Below are 14,647 nucleotides of genomic sequence, written 5' to 3' on the forward strand. Positions count from 1 at the left end.
AGAACAATGGAAGAGTTCCGAAGCATTTTTAAAAGTCAGCGGAATTCCGAGAACAATGGAAGAGTTGTGAAGCATTTTTAAACGTCAGCGGAATTCTGAGAACAATGGAAGAGTTCAGATGAATTTTTAGACTTCAGCAGAATTCCTAGAACAATGGAATAGTTCCGAAGCATTTTTAAACTTCAGCGGAATTCCGATAACAATGGAAGAGTTCCGAAGCATTTTTAAACGTCAGCGGAATTCCGAGAACAATGGAAGAGTACCGAAGCATTTTAAAACGTCATCGGAATTCCGAGAACAATGGAAGAGTTCCGAACCATTTTTAAACTTCAGCGGAATTACGAGAACAATGGAAGAGTTCCGAAGCATTTTTAAACATGAGCAGAATTACGAGAACAATGGAAGAGATTTTAAGCATTTTTAAACTTCAGCGGAATTCCGAGAACAATAGAAGAGTTCCGAAGCATTTTTAAACGTCAGCGGAATTCTGAGAACAATGGAAGAGTTCTGAAGCATTTTTAAACTTCAGCATAATTCCGAGAACAATGGAAGGGTTCCGAAGCATTTTTAAACTTCAGCGGAATTTGGAGAACAATGGAAGAGTTCCGAAGCATTTTTAAACATGAGCAGAATTACGAGAACAATGGAAGAGATTTTAAGCATTTTTAAACTTCAGCGGAATTCCGAGAACAATAGAAGAGTTCCGAAGCATTTTTAAACTTCACCCGAATTCCGAGAGCAATGGAAGAGTTCCAAAGCATTTTAAAAGTTCAGCAGAATTCCGAGAACAATTGAAGAGTTCCGAAGCATTTTTAAACGTCAGCGGAATGCCGAGAACAATGCAAGATTTCCGAAGCATTTTTATATGTCAGCGGAATTCCGAGAACAATGGAAGAGTACCGAAGCATTTTTAAACGTCAGCGGAATTCCGAGAACAATGGAAGAGTACCGATGCATTTTTAAACGGCAGCGGAATTCTGAGAACAATGGAAGAGTTCCGAAGCATTTTTAAACTTCAGCGGAATTCCGAGAACAATAGAAGAGTTCCGAAGCATTTTTAAAATTCACACGAATTCCGAGAATAATGGAAGAGTTCAGATGAATTTTTAGACTTCAGCAGAATTCCTAGAACAATGGAAGAGTTCCGAAGCATTTTTAAACTTCAGCGGAATTCCGATAACAATGGAAGAGTTCCGAAGCATTTTTAAACGTCAGCGGAATTCCGAGAACAATGGAAGAGTACCGAAGCATTTTAAAACGTCATCGGAATTCCGAGAACAATGGAAGAGTTCCGAACCATTTTTAAACTTCAGCGGAATTACGAAAACAATGGAAGAGTTCCGAAGCATTTTTAAACATGAGCAGAATTACGAGAACAATGGAAGAGATTTTAAACATTTTTAAACTTCAGCGGAATTCCGAGAACAATAGAAGAGTTCCGAAGCATTTTTAAACTTCACCCGAATTCCGAGAGCAATGGAAGATTTCCAAAGCATTTTAAAAGTTCAGCAGAATTCCGAGAACAATTGAAGAGTTCCGAAGCATTTTTAAATGTCAGCGGAATGCCGAGAACAATGCAAGATTTCCGAAGCATTTTTATATGTCAGCGGATTTCCGAGAACAATGGAAGAGTACCGAAGCATTTTTAAACTTCAACAGAATTCCGAGAACAATGGAAGAGTTCCGAAGCATTTTTAAATGTCAGCGGAATGCCGAGAACAATGCAAGATTTCCGAAGCATTTTTATATGTCAGCGGAATTCCGAGAACAATGCAAGATTTCCGAAGCATTTTTATATGTCAGCGGAATTCCGAGAACAATGGAAGAGTACCGAAGCATTTTTAAACTTCAGCATAATTCCGAGAACAATGGAAGAGTTTCGAAGCATTTTTAAACTTCAACGGAATTCCGAGAACAATGGAAGAGTTACGAAGCATTATTAAACGTCAGCGGAATTCCGAGAGCAATGGAAGAGTTCTGAAGCATTTTTAAACTTCAGCAGAATTCCGAGAACAATGAAAGAGTTTCGAAGCATTTTTAAACTTCAGCAGAATTCCGAGAACAATGGAAGAGTTTCGAAGCATTTTTAAACTTCAACGGAATTCCGAGAACAATGGAAGAGTTCCGAAGCATTTTTAAACGTCAGCGGAATTCCGAGAACAATGAAAGAGTTGCGAAGCATTATTAAACGTCAGCGGAATTCCGAGAACAATGGAAGAGTTCCGAAGCATTTTTAAACTTCAGCAGAATTCCGAGAACAAAGGAAGGGTTCCGAAGCATTTTTAAACTTCAGCGGAATTTGGAGAACAATGGAAGAGTTCCGAAGCATTTTTAAAAGTCAGCGGAATTCCGAGAACAATGGAAGAGTTGTGAAGCATTTTTAAGCGTCAGCGGAATTTTGAAAACAATGGAAGATTTCCGAAGCATTTTTAAACGTCAGCGGAATTCTGAGAACAATGGAAAAGTTCAGATGAATTTTTAGACTTCAGCAAAATTCCTAGAACAATGGAAGAGTTCCGAAGCATTTTTAAACTTCAGCGGAATTCCGATAACAATGGAAGAGTTCCGAAGCATTTTTAAACGTCAGCGGAATTCCGAGAACAATGGAAGAGTACCGAAGCATTTTAAAACGTCATCGGAATTCCGAGAACAATGGAAGAGTTCCGAAGCATTTTTAAACTTCAGCAGAATTCCGAGAACAAAGGAAGGGTTCCGAAGCATTTTTAAACTTCAGCGGAATTTGGAGAACAATGGAAGAGTTCCGAAGCATTTTTAAAAGTCAGCGGAATTCCGAGAACAATGGAAGAGTTGTGAAGCATTTTTAAACGTCAGCGGAATTCCGAGAACAATGGAAGAGTACCGAAGCATTTTAAAACGTCAGCGGAATTCTAAGAACAATGGAAGAGTTCTGAAGCATTTTTAAACTTCAGCAGAATTCCGAGAACAAAGGAAGGGTTCCGAAGCATTTTTAAACTTCAGCGGAATTACGAGAACAATGGAAGAGTTCCGAAGCATTTTTAAACATGAGCAGAATTACGAGAACAATGGAAGAGATTTTAAGCATTTTTAAACTTCAGCGGAATTCCGAGAACAATAGAAGATTTCCGAAGCATTTTTAAACTTCACCCGAATTCCGAGAGCAATGGAAGAGTTCCAAAGCATTTTAAAAGTTCAGCAGAATTCCGAGAACAATTGAAGAGTTCCGAAGCATTTTTAAATGTCAGCGGAATGCCGAGAACAATGCAAGATTTCCGAAGCATTTTTATATGTCAGCGGAATTCCGAGAAAAATGGAAGAGTACCGAAGCATTTTTAAGCTTCAGCAGAATTCCGAGAACAATGGAAGAGTTTCGAAGCATTTTTAAACTTCAACGGAATTCCGAGAACAATGGAAGAGTTGCGAAGCATTATTAAACGTCAGCGGAATTCCGAGAGCAATGGAAGAGTTCTGAAGCATTTTTAAACTTCAGCAGAATTCCGAGAACAATGAAAGAGTTTCGAAGCATTTTTAAACTTCAGCAGAATTCCGAGAACAATGGAAGAGTTTCGAAGCATTTTTAAACTTCAACGGAATTCCGAGAACAATGGAAGAGTTCCGAAGCATTTTTAAACGTCAGCGGAATTCCGAGAACAATGAAAGAGTTGCGAAGCATTATTAAACGTCAGCGGAATTCCGAGAACAATGGAAGAGTTCTGAAGCATTTTTAAGCGTCAGCGGAATTTTGAAAACAATGGAAGATTTCCGAAGCATTTTTAAACGTCAGCGGAATTCTGAGAACAATGGAAGAGTTCAGATGAATTTTTAGACTTCAGCAGAATTCCTAGAACAATGGAATAGTTCCGAAGCATTTTTAAACTTCAGCGGAATTCCGATAACAATGGAAGAGTTCCGAAGCATTTTTAAACGTCAGCGGAATTCCGAGAACAATGGAAGAGTACCGAAGCATTTTAAAACGTCAGCGGAATTCTAAGAACAATGGAAGAGTTCTGAAGCATTTTTAAACTTCAGCAGAATTCCGAGAACAAAGGAAGGGTTCCGAAGCATTTTTAAACTTCAGCGGAATTTGGAGAACAATGGAAGAGTTCCGAAGCATTTTTAAAAGTCAGCGGAATTCCGAGAACAATGGAAGAGTTGTGAAGCATTTTTAAACGTCAGCGGAATTCCGAGAACAATGGAAGAGTTCCGAAGCATTTTTAAACTTCAGCGGAATTACGAGAACAATGGAAGAGTTCCGAAGCATTTTTAAACATGAGCAGAATTACGAGAACAATGGAAGAGATTTTAAGCATTTTTAAACTTCAGCGGAATTCCGAGAACAATAGAAGATTTCCGAAGCATTTTTAAACTTCACCCGAATTCCGAGAGCAATGGAAGAGTTCCAAAGCATTTTAAAAGTTCAGCAGAATTCCGAGAACAATTGAAGAGTTCCGAAGCATTTTTAAATGTCAGCGGAATGCCGAGAACAATGCAAGATTTCCGAAGCATTTTTATATGTCAGCGGAATTCCGAGAAAAATGGAAGAGTACCGAAGCATTTTTAAGCTTCAGCAGAATTCCGAGAACAATGGAAGAGTTTCGAAGCATTTTTAAACTTCAACGGAATTCCGAGAACAATGGAAGAGTTGCGAAGCATTATTAAACGTCAGCGGAATTCCGAGAGCAATGGAAGAGTTCTGAAGCATTTTTAAACTTCAGCAGAATTCCGAGAACAATGAAAGAGTTTCGAAGCATTTTTAAACTTCAGCAGAATTCCGAGAACAATGGAAGAGTTTCGAAGCATTTTTAAACTTCAACGGAATTCCGAGAACAATGAAAGAGTTGCGAAGCATTATTAAACGTCAGCGGAATTCCGAGAACAATGGAAGAGTTCTGAAGCATTTTTAAGCGTCAGCGGAATTTTGAAAACAATGGAAGATTTCCGAAGCATTTTTAAACGTCAGCGGAATTCTGAGAACAATGGAAGAGTTCAGATGAATTTTTAGACTTCAGCAGAATTCCTAGAACAATGGAAGAGTTCCGAAGCATTTTTAAACTTCAGCGGAATTCCGATAACAATGGAAGAGTTCCGAAGCATTTTTAAACGTCAGCGGAATTCCGAGAACAATGGAAGAGTACCGAAGCATTTTAAAACGTCATCGGAATTCCGAGAACAATGGAAGAGTTCCGAAGCATTTTTAAACATGAGCAGAATTACGAGAACAATGGAAGAGATTTTAAGCATTTTTAAACTTCAGCGGAATTCCGAGAACAATAGAAGAGTTCCGAAGCATTTTTAAACGTCAGCGGAATTCTGAGAACAATGGAAGAGTTCTGAAGCATTTTTAAACTTCAGCAGAATTCCGAGAACAATGGAAGGGTTCCGAAGCATTTTTAAACTTCAGCGGAATTTGGAGAACAATGGAAGAGTTCCGAAGCATTTTTAAACATGAGCAGAATTACGAGAACAATGGAAGAGATTTTAAGCATTTTTAAACTTCAGCGGAATTCCGAGAACAATAGAAGAGTTCCGAAGCATTTTTAAACTTCACCCGAATTCCGAGAGCAATGGAAGAGTTCCAAAGCATTTTAAAAGTTCAGCAGAATTCCGAGAACAATTGAAGAGTTCCGAAGCATTTTTAAACGTCAGCGGAATGCCGAGAACAATGCAAGATTTCCGAAGCATTTTAATATGTCAGCGGAATTCCGAGAACAATGGAAGAGTACCGAAGCATTTTTAAACGTCAGCGGAATTCCGAGAACAATGGAAGAGTACCGAAGCATTTTTAAACGGCAGCGGAATTCTGAGAACAATGGAAGAGTTCCGAAGCATTTTTAAACTTCAGCGGAATTCCGAGAACAATGTAAGAGATTTTAAGCATTTTTAAACTTCAGCGGAATTCCGAGAACAATAGAAGAGTTCCGAAGCATTTTTAAAATTCACACGAATTCCGAGAATAATGGAAGAGTTCAGATGAATTTTTAGACTTCAGCAGAATTCCTAGAACAATGGAAGAGTTCCGAAGCATTTTTAAACTTCAGCGGAATTCCGGTAACAATGGAAGAGTTCCGAAGCATTTTTAAACGTCAGCGGAATTCCGAGAACAATGGAAGAGTACCGAAGCATTTTAAAACGTCATCGGAATTCCGAGAACAATGGAAGAGTTCCGAACCATTTTTAAACTTCAGCGGAATTACGAAAACAATGGAAGAGTTCCGAAGCATTTTTAAACATGAGCAGAATTACGAGAACAATGGAAGAGATTTTAAGCATTTTTAAACTTCAGCGGAATTCCGAGAACAATAGAAGAGTTCCGAAGCATTTTAAAAGTTCAGCAGAGTTCCGAGAACAATTGAAGAGTTCCGAAGCATTTTTAAACGTCAGCGGAATGCCGAGAACAATGCAAGATTTCCGAAGCATTTTTATATGTCAGCGGAATTCCGAGAACAATGGAAGAGATTTTAAGCATTTTTAAACTTCAGCGGAATTCCGAGAACAATAGAAGAGTTCCGAAGCATTTTTAAAATTCACACGAATTCCGAGAATAATGAAAGAGTTCAGATGAATTTTTAGACTTCAGCAGAATTCCTAGAACAATGGAAGAGTTCCGAAGCATTTTTAAACTTCAGCGGAATTCCGAGAACAATGGAAGAGTACCGAAGCATTTTAAAACGTCATCGGAATTCCGAGAACAATGGAAGAGTTCCGTACCATTTTTAAACTTCAGCGGAATTACGAGAACAATGGAAGAGTTCCGAAGCATTTTTAAACATGAGCAGAATTACGAGAACAATGGAAGAGATTTTAAGCATTTTTAAACTTCAGCGGAATTCCGAGAACAATAGAAGATTTCCGAAGCATTTTTAAACTTCACCCGAATTCCGAGAGCAATGGAAGAGTTCCAAAGCATTTTAAAAGTTCAGCAGAATTCCGAGAACAATTGAAGAGTTCCGAAGCATTTTTAAATGTCAGCGGAATGCCGAGAACAATGCAAGATTTCCGAAGCATTTTTATATGTCAGCGGAATTCCGAGAAAAATGGAAGAGTACCGAAGCATTTTAAAACGTCAGCGGAATTCTAAGAACAATGGAAGAGTTCTGAAGCATTTTTAAACTTCAGCAGAATTCCGAGAACAAAGGAAGGGTTCCGAAGCATTTTTAAACTTCAGCGGAATTTGGAGAACAATGGAAGAGTTCCGAAGCATTTTTAAAAGTCAGCGGAATTCCGAGAACAATGGAAGAGTTGTGAAGCATTTTTAAACGTCAGCGGAATTCCGAGAACAATGGAAGAGTTCCGAAGCATTTTTAAACTTCAGCGGAATTACGAGAACAATGGAAGAGTTCCGAAGCATTTTTAAACATGAGCAGAATTACGAGAACAATGGAAGAGATTTTAAGCATTTTTAAACTTCAGCGGAATTCCGAGAACAATAGAAGATTTCCGAAGCATTTTTAAACTTCACCCGAATTCCGAGAGCAATGGAAGAGTTCCAAAGCATTTTAAAAGTTCAGCAGAATTCCGAGAACAATTGAAGAGTTCCGAAGCATTTTTAAATGTCAGCGGAATGCCGAGAACAATGCAAGATTTCCGAAGCATTTTTATATGTCAGCGGAATTCCGAGAAAAATGGAAGAGTACCGAAGCATTTTTAAGCTTCAGCAGAATTCCGAGAACAATGTAAGAGTTTCGAAGCATTTTTAAACTTCAACGGAATTCCGAGAACAATGGAAGAGTTGCGAAGCATTATTAAACGTCAGCGGAATTCCGAGAGCAATGGAAGAGTTCTGAAGCATTTTTAAACTTCAGCAGAATTCCGAGAACAATGAAAGAGTTTCGAAGCATTTTAAAACTTCAGCAGAATTCCGAGAACAATGGAAGAGTTTCGAAGCATTTTTAAACTTCAACGGAATTCCGAGAACAATGGAAGAGTTCCGAAGCATTTTTAAACGTCAGCGGAATTCCGAGAACAATGAAAGAGTTGCGAAGCATTATTAAACGTCAGCGGAATTCCGAGAACAATGGAAGAGTTCTGAAGCATTTTTAAGCGTCAGCGGAATTTTGAAAACAATGGAAGATTTCCGAAGCATTTTTAAACGTCAGCGGAATTCTGAGAACAATGGAAGAGTTCAGATGAATTTTTAGACTTCAGCAGAATTCCTAGAACAATGGAATAGTTCCGAAGCATTTTTAAACTTCAGCGGAATTCCGATAACAATGGAAGAGTTCCGAAGCATTTTTAAACGTCAGCGGAATTCCGAGAACAATGGAAGAGTACCGAAGCATTTTAAAACGTCAGCGGAATTCTAAGAACAATGGAAGAGTTCCGAAGCATTTTTAAACATGAGCAGAATTACGAGAACAATGGAAGAGATTTTAAGCATTTTTAAACTACAGCGGAATTCCGAGAACAATAGAAGAGTTCCGAAGCATTTTTAAACGTCAGCGGAATTCTGAGAACAATGGAAGAGTTCTGAAGCATTTTTAAACTTCAGCAGAATTCCGAGAACAATGGAAGGGTTCCGAAGCATTTTTAAACTTCAGCGGAATTTGGAGAACAATGGAAGAGTTCCGAAGCATTTTTAAACATGAGCAGAATTACGAGAACAATGGAAGAGATTTTAAGCATTTTTAAACTTCAGCGGAATTCCGAGAACAATAGAAGAGTTCCGAAGCATTTTTAAACTTCACCCGAATTCCGAGAGCAATGGAAGAGTTCCAAAGCATTTTAAAAGTTCAGCAGAATTCCGAGAACAATTGAAGAGTTCCGAAGCATTTTTAAACGTCAGCGGAATGCCGAGAACAATGCAAGATTTCCGAAGCATTTTTATATGTCAGAGGAATTCCGAGAACAATGGAAGAGTACCGAAGCATTTTTAAACGGCAGCGGAATTCTGAGAACAATGGAAGAGTTCCGAAGCATTTTTAAACTTCAGCGGAATTCCGAGAACAATGTAAGAGATTTTAAGCATTTTTAAACTTCAGCGGAATTCCGAGAACAATAGAAGAGTTCCGAAGCATTTTTAAAATTCACACGAATTCCGAGAATAATGGAAGAGTTCAGATGAATTTTTAGACTTCAGCAGAATTCCTAGAACAATGGAAGAGTTCCGAAGCATTTTTAAACTTCAGCGGAATTCCGATAACAATGGAAGAGTTCCGAAGCATTTTTAAACGTCAGCGGAATTCCGAGAACAATGGAAGAGTACCGAAGCATTTTAAAACGTCATCGGAATTCCGAGAACAATGGAAGAGTTCCGAACCATTTTTAAACTTCAGCGGAATTACGAAAACAATGGAAGAGTTCCGAAGCATTTTTAAACATGAGCAGAATTACGAGAACAATGGAAGAGATTTTAAGCATTTTTAAACTTCAGCGGAATTCCGAGAACAATAGAAGAGTTCCGAAGCATTTTAAAAGTTCAGCAGAGTTCCGAGAACAATTGAAGAGTTCCGAAGCATTTTTAAACGTCAGCGGAATGCCGAGAACAATGCAAGATTTCCGAAGCATTTTTATATGTCAGCGGAATTCCGAGAACAATGGAAGAGATTTTAAGCATTTTTAAACTTCAGCGGAATTCCGAGAACAATAGAAGAGTTCCGAAGCATTTTTAAAATTCACACGAATTCCGAGAATAATGAAAGAGTTCAGATGAATTTTTAGACTTCAGCAGAATTCCTAGAACAATGGAAGAGTTCCGAAGCATTTTTAAACTTCAGCGGAATTCCGATAACAATGGAAGAGTTCCGAAGCATTTTTAAACGTCAGCGGAATTCCGAGAACAATGGAAGAGTACCGAAGCATTTTAAAACGTCATCGGAATTCCGAGAACAATGGAAGAGTTCCGTACCATTTTTAAACTTCAGCGGAATTACGAGAACAATGGAAGAGTTCCGAAGCATTTTTAAACATGAGCAGAATTACGAGAGCAATGGAAGAGATTTTAAGCATTTTTAAACTTCAGCGGAATTCCGAGAACAATAGAAGATTTCCGAAGCATTTTTAAACTTCACCCGAATTCCGAGAGCAATGGAAGAGTTCCAAAGCATTTTAAAAGTTCAGCAGAATTCCGAGAACAATTGAAGAGTTCCGAAGCATTTTTAAATGTCAGCGGAATGCCGAGAACAATGCAAGATTTCCGAAGCATTTTTATATGTCAGCGGAATTCCGAGAAAAATGGAAGAGTACCGAAGCATTTTTAAGCTTCAGCAGAATTCCGAGAACAATGGAAGAGTTTCGAAGCATTTTTAAACTTCAACGGAATTCCGAGAACAATGGAAGAGTTGCGAAGCATTATTAAACGTCAGCGGAATTCCGAGAGCAATGGAAGAGTTCTGAAGCATTTTTAAACTTCAGCAGAATTCCGAGAACAATGAAAGAGTTTCGAAGCATTTTTAAACTTCAGCAGAATTCCGAGAACAATGGAAGAGTTTCGAAGCATTTTTAAACTTCAACGGAATTCCGAGAACAATGGAAGAGTTCCGAAGCATTTTTAAACGTCAGCGGAATTCCGAGAACAATGAAAGAGTTGCGAAGCATTATTAAATGTCAGCGGAATTCCGAGAACAATGGAAGAGTTCTGAAGCATTTTTAAGCGTCAGCGGAATTTTGAAAACAATGGAAGATTTCCGAAGCATTTTTAAACGTCAGCGGAATTCTGAGAACAATGGAAGAGTTCAGATGAATTTTTAGACTTCAGCAGAATTCCTAGAACAATGGAATAGTTCCGAAGCATTTTTAAACTTCAGCGGAATTCCGATAACAATGGAAGAGTTCCGAAGCATTTTTAAACGTCAGCGGAATTCCGAGAACAATGGAAGAGTACCGAAGCATTTTAAAACGTCAGCGGAATTCTAAGAACAATGGAAGAGTTCTGAAGCATTTTTAAACTTCAGCAGAATTCCGAGAACAAAGGAAGGGTTCCGAAGCATTTTTAAACTTCAGCGGAATTTGGAGAACAATGGAAGAGTTCCGAAGCATTTTTAAAAGTCAGCGGAATTCCGAGAACAATGGAAGAGTTGTGAAGCATTTTTAAACGTCAGCGGAATTCCGAGAACAATGGAAGAGTTCCGAAGCATTTTTAAACTTCAGCGGAATTACGAGAACAATGGAAGAGTTCCGAAGCATTTTTAAACATGAGCAGAATTACGAGAACAATGGAAGAGATTTTAAGCATTTTTAAACTTCAGCGGAATTCCGAGAACAATAGAAGATTTCCGAAGCATTTTTAAACTTCACCCGAATTCCGAGAGCAATGGAAGAGTTCCAAAGCATTTTAAAAGTTCAGCAGAATTCCGAGAACAATTGAAGAGTTCCGAAGCATTTTTAAATGTCAGCGGAATGCCGAGAACAATGCAAGATTTCCGAAGCATTTTTATATGTCAGCGGAATTCCGAGAAAAATGGAAGAGTACCGAAGCATTTTTAAGCTTCAGCAGAATTCCGAGAACAATGGAAGAGTTTCGAAGCATTTTTAAACTTCAACGGAATTCCGAGAACAATGGAAGAGTTGCGAAGCATTATTAAACGTCAGCGGAATTCCGAGAGCAATGGAAGAGTTCTGAAGCATTTTTAAACTTCAGCAGAATTCCGAGAACAATGAAAGAGTTTCGAAGCATTTTTAAACTTCAGCAGAATTCCGAGAACAATGGAAGAGTTTCGAAGCATTTTTAAACTTCAACGGAATTCCGAGAACAATGGAAGAGTTCCGAAGCATTTTTAAACGTCAGCGGAATTCCGAGAACAATGAAAGAGTTGCGAAGCATTATTAAACGTCAGCGGAATTCCGAGAACAATGGAAGAGTTCTGAAGCATTTTTAAGCGTCAGCGGAATTTTGAAAACAATGGAAGATTTCCAAAGCATTTTTAAACGTCAGCGGAATTCTGAGAACAATGGAAGAGTTCAGATGAATTTTTAGACTTCAGCAGAATTCCTAGAACAATGGAATAGTTCCGAAGCATTTTTAAACTTCAGCGGAATTCCGATAACAATGGAAGAGTTCCGAAGCATTTTTAAACGTCAGCGGAATTCCGAGAACAATGGAAGAGTACCGAAGCATTTTAAAACGTCATCGGAATTCCGAGAACAATGGAAGAGTTCCGAACCATTTTTAAATTTCAGCGGAATTACGAGAACAATGGAAGAGTTCCGAAGCATTTTTAAACATGAGCAGAATTACGAGAACAATGGAAGAGATTTTAAGCATTTTTAAACTACAGCGGAATTCCGAGAACAATAGAAGAGTTCCGAAGCATTTTTAAACGTCAGCGGAATTCTGAGAACAATGGAAGAGTTCTGAAGCATTTTTAAACTTCAGCAGAATTCCGAGAACAATGGAAGGGTTCCGAAGCATTTTTAAACTTCAGCGGAATTTGGAGAACAATGGAAGAGTTCCGAAGCATTTTTAAACATGAGCAGAATTACGAGAACAATGGAAGAGATTTTAAGCATTTTTAAACTTCAGCGGAATTCCGAGAACAATAGAAGAGTTCCGAAGCATTTTTAAACTTCACCCGAATTCCGAGAGCAATGGAAGAGTTCCAAAGCATTTTAAAAGTTCAGCAGAATTCCGAGAACAATTGAAGAGTTCCGAAGCATTTTTAAACGTCAGCGGAATGCCGAGAACAATGCAAGATTTCCGAAGCATTTTTATATGTCAGCGGAATTCCGAGAACAATGGAAGAGTACCGAAGCATTTTTAAACGTCAGCGGAATTCCGAGAACAATGGAAGAGTACCGAAGCATTTTTAAACGGCAGCGGAATTCTGAGAACAATGGAAGAGTTCCGAAGCATTTTTAAACTTCAGCGGAATTCCGAGAACAATGTAAGAGATTTTAAGCATTTTTAAACTTCAGCGGAATTCCGAGAACAATAGAAGAGTTCCGAAGCATTTTTAAAATTCACACGAATTCCGAGAATAATGGAAGAGTTCAGATGAATTTTTAGACTTCAGCAGAATTCCTAGAACAATGGAAGAGTTCCGAAGCATTTTTAAACTTCAGCGGAATTCCGATAACAATGGAAGAGTTCCAAAGCATTTTTAAACGTCAGCGGAATTCCGAGAACAATGGAAGAGTACCGAAGCATTTTAAAACGTCATCGGAATTCCGAGAACAATGGAAGAGTTCCGAACCATTTTTAAACTTCAGCGGTATTACGAAAACAATGGAAGAGTTCCGAAGCATTTTTAAACATGAGCAGAATTACGAGAACAATGGAAGAGATTTTAAGCATTTTTAAACTTCAGCGGAATTCCGAGAACAATAGAAGAGTTCCGAAGCATTTTAAAAGTTCAGCAGAATTCCGAGAACAATTGAAGAGTTCCGAAGCATTTTTAAACGTCAGCGGAATGCCGAGAACAATGCAAGATTTCCGAAGCATTTTTATATGTCAGCGGAATTCCGAGAACAATGGAAGAGATTTTAAGCATTTTTAAACTTCAGCGGAATTCCGAGAACAATAGAAGAGTTCCGAAGCATTTTTAAAATTCACACGAATTCCGAGAATAATGAAAGAGTTCAGATGAATTTTTAGACTTCAGCAGAATTCCTAGAACAATGGAAGAGTTCCGAAGCATTTTTAAACTTCAGCGGAATTCCGATAACAATGGAAGAGTTCCGAAGCATTTTTAAACGTCAGCGGAATTCCGAGAACAATGGAAGAGTACCGAAGCATTTTAAAACGTCATCGGAATTCCGAGAACAATGGAAGAGTTCCGTACCATTTTTAAACTTCAGCGGAATTACGAGAACAATGGAAGAGTTCCGAAGCATTTTTAAACATGAGCAGAATTACGAGAACAATGGAAGAGATTTTAAGCATTTTTAAACTTCAGCGGAATTCCGAGAACAATAGAAGATTTCCGAAGCATTTTTAAACTTCACCCGAATTCCGAGAGCAATGGAAGAGTTCCAAAGCATTTTAAAAGTTCAGCAGAATTCCAAGAACAATTGAAGAGTTCCGAAGCATTTTTAAATGTCAGCGGAATGCCGAGAACAATGCAAGATTTCCGAAGCATTTTTATATGTCAGCGGAATTCCGAGAAAAATGGAAGAGTACCGAAGCATTTTTAAGCTTCAGCAGAATTCCGAGAACAATGGAAGAGTTTCGAAGCATTTTTAAACTTCAACGGAATTCCGAGAACAATGGAAGAGTTGCGAAGCATTATTAAACGTCAGCGGAATTCCGAGAGCAATGGAAGAGTTCTGAAGCATTTTTAAACTTCAGCAGAATTCCGAGAACAATGAAAGAGTTTCGAAGCATTTTTAAACTTCAGCAGAATTCCGAGAACAATGGAAGAGTTTCGAAGCATTTTTAAACTTCAACGGAATTCCGAGAACAATGGAAGAGTTCCGAAGCATTTTTAAACGTCAGCGGAATTCCGAGAACAATGAAAGAGTTGCGAAGCATTATTAAACGTCAGCGGAATTCCGAGAACAATGGAAGAGTCCTGAAGCATTTTTAAGCGTCAGCGGAATTTTGAAAACAATGGAAGATTTCCGAAGCATTTTTAAACGTCAGCGGAATTCTGAGAACAATGGAAGAGTTCAGATGAATTTTTAGACTTCAGCAGAATTCCTAGAACAATGGAATAGTTCCGAAGCATTTTTAAACTTCAGCGGAATTCCGATAACAATGGAAGAGTTCCGAAGCATTTTTAAACGTCAGCGGAAT

Source organism: Phyllobates terribilis, unplaced genomic scaffold (genome assembly GCF_046119375.1).
Source record: "Phyllobates terribilis strain yellow unplaced genomic scaffold, ASM4611937v1 Scaffold_1__5_contigs__length_1240528914, whole genome shotgun sequence".
NCBI lineage: Eukaryota > Metazoa > Chordata > Amphibia > Anura > Dendrobatidae > Phyllobates > Phyllobates terribilis.